This window comes from Elephas maximus, chromosome 9 (genome assembly GCF_024166365.1).
Source record: "Elephas maximus indicus isolate mEleMax1 chromosome 9, mEleMax1 primary haplotype, whole genome shotgun sequence".
NCBI lineage: Eukaryota > Metazoa > Chordata > Mammalia > Proboscidea > Elephantidae > Elephas > Elephas maximus.
The window spans coordinates 105,196,177-105,202,931 of record NC_064827.1 but is presented as its reverse complement, the minus strand read 5'-3'; the positions used below and the strand labels follow the sequence as shown (position 1 = coordinate 105,202,931).

At 42.7% G+C, this 6,755-nt stretch overlaps 1 pseudogene; it reads right to left on the bottom strand.

Annotated features, from left to right (window-relative positions):
• Positions 1-5,344: 5,344 nt before the first annotated feature.
• On the bottom strand, positions 5,345-6,432 carry LOC126083020 (60S ribosomal protein L9-like; annotated as a pseudogene).
• Between the last annotated feature and the right edge of the window lie 323 nt (positions 6,433-6,755).

The following is a 6,755-nucleotide window of genomic DNA, read 5'->3' as shown; positions in this document are numbered from 1 at the left end:
TATAGCTCTCAGACCTGAGATCCTTTGAGATTTCCATATTTCTCAATCTAATATAGAACACAAATTTGGCCCTAGTTTATAGTCAGGAAGACTGATTGAAGCATTCTTAATAATTAATGTGTGAAAACCAAGACCACACATGTGTATTAATGGGTAGGCAATTACATTAATGTCTAAATAACTTTCTATTACATGTTTTAATTATACATTTTATTGGCAGGTTGCTTTTAGAAGTTGCTTTCTCAAAACAAGGCTGAACTTGTCATTTCCATTTCACAGAACAAGGAGGAAAAGGTATAGGCTGCAAGTGACCTCCTCAAGGTCATAGAAGCAAAGCGAGAGATGGAATTCATAGCCCTTGAGCTTTGGTTGTTGGCTTATTCTCCTCTGTTGCCTAGGAACAGCAGTGCTTCCTATCCAATAGCATTATGTCTGCAGAACATGCTGTTTCCCTTGTAGAGTTTTTAAGTGGAACTCGAATTCTTTTCAAATCAATTCTTTGTAATCTGCCTAAAGCAAAAAAAAAAAAAAAAAAAAAACCCAAAACAAAACAAAAAATCCCATAGTTTGAGGAGACTGAATTCTGTCAAGTCTTGAAGAATTCTACTAAGAACTTATTTGGTATCACTTTTCTTTTGGGGAAACCCTGCTGGTATAGTGGTTGAGAGCTACGGCTGCTAACCAAGAGGCTGGCAGTTCGAATCCATCAGGCGCTCCTTGGAAACTCCATGGGGCAGTTCTCCTCCATCCTATAAGGTTGCCTTGAGTCAGAATCGACTTGATGGCAAAGGATTTTTTTCTTTTGGAATTCCTATTTCATGGTGTTTTTAATTTGTTTATTTAAAACAGGTGATCTCAGTATATGGCAGTCAGCAGGAATCTGTTGCTTCTAGGAGGATGTAACAATGGAAGAATTTGGAAGCAACAGGGATAATTGCTGTTTTGGTAGGTGCTGTAGTGTCATTTCTGACTAATAGCAACACTGTGTACAACAGAACGGGACACTACCTGGTCCTGTGCCCACCCCCACAGTCATTGCTATGTTTGAGCCCATTGTTGCAGCCATGTGTCAGTCCATCTTGTTGAGGGTCTTTCTCTGTTTCACTGACCGTCTACCTTACCAAGCATGATGTCCTTCTCCAGGGACTGGTCCCTCCTGATAACATGTCCAAAGTATGTGAGACAGTCTCGCCATCCTTCCGTCTAAGGAGCATTCTGGCTGTACTTCTTCTAAGATTTGTTCGTTCTTTTGGCAGTCCATGGTATATTCAATATTCTTTGTCAATGCCATAAATCAGTTCTTTTTCAGTCTTCCTTATTCATTGTTCAACTTTTGCATGCATATGAGGCAATTAAAAATACCATGGCTTGGGTCAGGTGCACCTTAGTCCTCAAAGTGACACCTTTGCTTTTTAATACTTGGAAGAGGTCTTTTGCAGCAGATTTGCCCAATACATCATATGATTTTTTGACTGCTGCTTCCATGGGTGTTGATTGTGGATCCAAGTAAAATGAAATCCTTGACAACTTCAGTATTTTCTCTGCTTATCATGATGTTGTTTAGTGATCCACTTGTGAGGATTTTTGTTTTATTTATGTTGAGGAAACCCTGGTGGTGTAGTGGCTAAATGCTATGGCTGCTAACCAAGAGGTCTGCTGTTTGAATCTGCCAGGCGCTCCTTGGAAACTCTATGGGGCAGTTCTACTCTGTCCTATAGGGTTGCTCTGAGTTGGAATCGACTCAACAGCAGTGGGTTTGGTTTTTTGGATTTTTATGTTGAGGTGCAACCCATATTGAAGGCTATAGTGTTTGATCTTCATCAGTAAGTACTTCAAGTCCTCTTAGCTTTCAGCAAGCAAGGTTGTATCATCTGCATATCACAGGTTGTCAGTGAGTCTTCCTCCAATCCTGATGCAAGAATAATAGCTGACATGTATTATTTACTAAATGCCCACACTGTTTGGGGAACTGTACTTATATGGTGGTATCAGAATTTGAACCTAGAACTCTGGAATTGATGGGTAACCATGTACAATGTATACTGCAGTGACCAATAGCATGGACTCTGGAGTTAGACTTATGTTCCAGTCCCAGCTGTACTGTCTATTACCTTGAGTAGGTTGCTCTAACTCTCTGATTTTTCTTTGATGCTAAATGGAGAGAGCAATAATGTTTACATTATAGATTTGCTAGGAGGATCAAATGACATAATGTAAGCAAAGCACCTACCACTGTGCCTAGCATTCAGTGGGTCCTTAATAAGTGTCAGCTATCACTGTCATGGAAACCCTGGTGGCATAGTGGTTAAGAGCTATGGCTGCTAACCAAAAGTTCGGCAGTTTGAATCCACCAGGCGCTCCTTAGAAACCATATGGGGCAGTTCTACTCTGTCCTATAGGATCGCTATGAGTCAGAATAGACTTAACGGAAATGGGTATCACTGTCATTATCTGTATTATTAATCAGGAAAGAGATTGGCATGGATAGGAGAGAGAGTCTGCATGTGCGAGAAGTTTCTATGTGAAAAACATCCTAGCCTTTCAGAAGTGGATCTTTAACTCTTCAACTCCATCATTTTCTGATGAAGAAACTGAGATTGAAAAGGACTAAGTGATGCATCCAAGGTCCCCAGTTAAACAATGCCAAAGTTAATACTGCTCAACAAGGTCAAGATTTGTCAACCTTCAAGGTGGGAGGGGACTATGGAGCAGAGATAGACCTGAGGTGGGGTGCTACAAGGCTGGTTACAGATAGGCTTGGAGATTCAAAGAGGGTTTATGTTTATGTGGTGGCAGGAGGTGTTCTTCTGGGAAGTTGTTTTGAGGCTGGATTTTCTTACAGTTAAAACCAAAAAAAAAAAAAAACTCAAACACTTTGCCGTTGAGTTGATTCCAACTCATAGCGACCTTATAGTTAAGGAGGCTAGAAGTCTGAATTCAGGGCATCAGCTCTAGGAGAAGGGTCTTCTTTGTCTCTTTCAGATTCTAGTGGCTGCCAGCAATCATGGGTTTTCCTGGTCTTGTAGATGCATCTGTCTCCATCCTATCTTCTCCCTGTGTGTTTGCCTCTGTGTCTGTTCTGCTCTTTTTATAAGACACCACTCAGAAGTGATTAGACTTAGGACCTACCTTCTTCTGGTATGACCTCATTACATAAAAAAAAGAAAACTTCTATTTCCAAACAGGGTGACATTTATAAATACAGGAGTTAGAACTTCAACATTTCTTTTTAGGAGACACAATTCAACCTATAACATGGAGTGTCCTGCTTATAAACTCATCTGATAGATGATAAAGAATGGAAGAAGGGCTGACCCATGGAAACTTGGTTGTCGAGCATACTCAGGGTGGCCCTCCCAGGCTGCCAGAGATGGGGCAGCAGGGAGGAAGTGGAATGCAGAAAGCCCAGGGACCCAACAGCCCACATGGTCTGGCTGGCCATTCCAGCTGCCAGCCCAGCTCATTGACAGGGGTATCTGTTCCTAGCGTGGTGCAGAGCAGATGGACTCTGGACCCTGCTGGCTGCCAGGTCAGGGGAGGACTGGGGCTGACTGCAGGTGGCTGGGCACTCACTAGAAATAGTTGAGAAGAGGCTAGAACTATTAGCAACTCAATTTCTCAGTCATCAGTAAGTTTTTAATATTGTAGTACCCGACCTCAGAAGATCTAGAGCACTTTCCAAATTGCCTGCTACAGGATATGACCTTGGGAAGGATTCCTCAGCACATGTAAAAAGATGAAACACACACAAACTCTAAAATACTATGCTTTTAATTCAAGATCCTCACTTACAGAATTTAATTCCAGCTCAAAGCTTTTTTAAAGAGGATGAGTCAGCTGTAATCGGTAGTTCTTCATCCCCTGCAACGCTAACTTTTCCTTGCTAAGTATTGTTCAGGTTTTGTGCAGTGGGCAGGACAGGTAGAAGACTCCTCTCTTGGTGAGATGCTGGGATGCAGAATCCTGGAATACGTAAGCAAAAGCAGCATGAGGCAATGGAGCTGGGATGGGGCGGGGGGATAGCCAGAAAAGCCACATCCACAGGCTTCAGACCTGAGGGGCAGGCTGAGGGTGGAAAGAGAACCGCTAGTGAGATGGGCAGCCAGGTAGGGGAGAGCGGAACTGGTAAGGTGGGAGACCTACGCAGAGGTGAGGCTTTCAGGATTGAATCTGCAAATGGAGATGATGTGGGGGTGCTTGTCCTATGTGTTGGGTTAAGCACACCACATCAGAGAGGCCGAGTGCTTCTTTTATTTTTCTGCTTGATGGAAGTTTTCATTTTTTTTTTGTATGTCAAGATATTTCAGAGCCTCCGTTTTGAGAGCCTCTTCTCAAAAGGACCTCTTTGTGCATAGCGCTATGTTCCAGATTCTTCCTCTAGGATTAAGTTTGGCTGCATATGACTGAAAATCCCAGTAAGGGGCTTAAGCAAAACAGAAGTTTATTTCTCCCTTACATAAAACAGGTCTGAAGGTAGATAGTCTAAGTTCATGGTCGTCAGGGAGCCAGGCTTCCTTGGGCCTTCTGCTCTACCATTTTAGCAAGTGTCTTCCAAACTCAAGATGGCCTTGGGAGCTTGAGCCACTAAATCTGAATTTCAAGTAGAATCGAAAAGGGAAAAAAAAAAAAAAGGATATACCTCTCAGAGGAGTGGAAGTCCCTGGGGGGTCCAAATGGTTAATGCTCTCAGCTGCTAACTGAAAGGATGGAGATTTGAGTTCCCTCAGAGGCTCCTCAGAAGAAAGGCCTGGCAAACTACTTCTGAAAAATCAGCCACTGAAAACCCTATGGAGCTCATTTCTACTCTGACACACATGGAGTAGCCCTGAGTCAGGATTGACTCAGCAGCAACTATTTTTGTTTTGTTTTATTTTGTCTGTCCTCTTTAAGGAAGGAGATTTCATAGAAGGACCACATAACAACTTCTGTTTACATTTCATTGGCTACCCCTAGCTTCAAAGAAGTCTGGGAAATGGAGTTTTTAGGTTATTGACCGAGGTACAATATAGTTCTCTTAGTGAAGAAGGGGAAAATGGGTATTGCGTAGGCAACTAGCAGCCTCAGCCACAGACCACTCCCACCCCATCACTGTCTTTCATGGTCCACCTTGATTTATAGCAAAAGTTTCCTGACCTGTCCCCGATTCCCAGCTCTTTTCCTAGTTTTCTTTTTCCTCTAATTTTTCCTACTTGGTGGCTGGGGTCACTTAATATGGAAAGATTACTTAAGGGGTGAACTATTTTTTTTTTTTTTAATAGATGGATTTTATTGCATCTTAAAAATACCATCCATAAGTCTTAGGAATCATCCAGCCTTGTTTCCATAGCTGGACAACTCTTAGCTCTTACTCATCAGCCTTTTGAACGGTTCCTTTTTCAGAGACATAGATGCTGTCTCAGTTATCTAATGCTGCTATAACATAAATGTTACAAGTGGATGGCTTTAACAAAGAGAAATTTATTCTGTCACAGTCTAGTAGGTTATAAGTCCAAATTCAGGGTGTCAGCTGAAGGCTTTCTCTCTCTGTCAGCTCTGGAGGAAGGTCCTTGTCATCAGGCTTCCCCGCTTGTGGAGCTTCTCAGGTGCAGGCACCCCAGGTCTAAAGGATGTGCTCTGCTCCCGGTGCTGCTTTTTCGTTGGTATGAGGTCCCCAACTCTCTGCTTCCTTCCCTTCCCTTTCATCTCTTGTAAGATAAAAGGTGGTGCAGGCCAAACCCCGGAAATTCCTTTTACATTGAATCAGGGATGTGGCCTTAGTAAGGGTGTTAAAATCCCACCACTGTAATCGTCTTTAACGTAAAATTACAATCACAAAACGGAGCACAACCACACAATACTGAGAATCATGGTCTAACAAGTTGACACATATTTTGGGTGGACAGAATTCAATCCATGACAGATACTATCCAAAAATTTTAAGATATCCTTGTTTTTAACTGTCATGGCCCACTGAATTAAAGCAGCCAAATTTGATACAAGTTCAATGTTGTCTCCTTCAAGAATTAACTTATCTTTCCAGGCTTGAGATACTGAACAACCGACCTCATCCGAACCTTACGGATGTATTTTTCACCCAGGAAGCTTCGAATTTTGACAAGCAACCCACTCTCCTGAATAACGACGTTGATGGCGAGGTGAGCATACACAGACCTCGTCTTGTACCAGAAGCCCAGTGTAACACCCTTGATCATGTTCTGTGCGTGACTACAGACAGAGCGAACTCCAGCCAGTTGCTCTCTATTTCCCCATCGTTTGTCAACGCGAAGCCTCTTCTTTTTCTTTCCAAGGAGACTGAGTTAGTTCTCCGTTGATGTGTTTGAAGTCGCTCCTCAAGGTTCCTCTGGCGCCCTTCACCATAACTATGAGTCCCTTCAGAGTGATGTTGACATTTTCTGGAATGTCGACAGTCTGGTTGCTGAGAATGGCCTTCATTCTCACGGTAGATGCAGCAAAGGGGGATGAACTATTAACGGTAGAATTTCAGGTAACTGTGCAAATCTGAAGATGAAGTGGGAAAAGGAGAGAAATAATTAGGCAAAAAAAAAAAAAAAAAAAAAGAAGCATTTTACTCAGAGAAAACCACACATATAGTGTTACCTCCTCCCCCAAGTCACACGGAATTGACTTCTCCCTCTCTGCCTTCTTTTGAAGGACTCCTGGTGGCTGATGGCGCAGTGTTTAAGCGCTTGGCTGCAAACTGAAAGATCAAAGGCTTGAATCCACCAGCCACTCAGAGGGAAAAAGATGTGGCAACA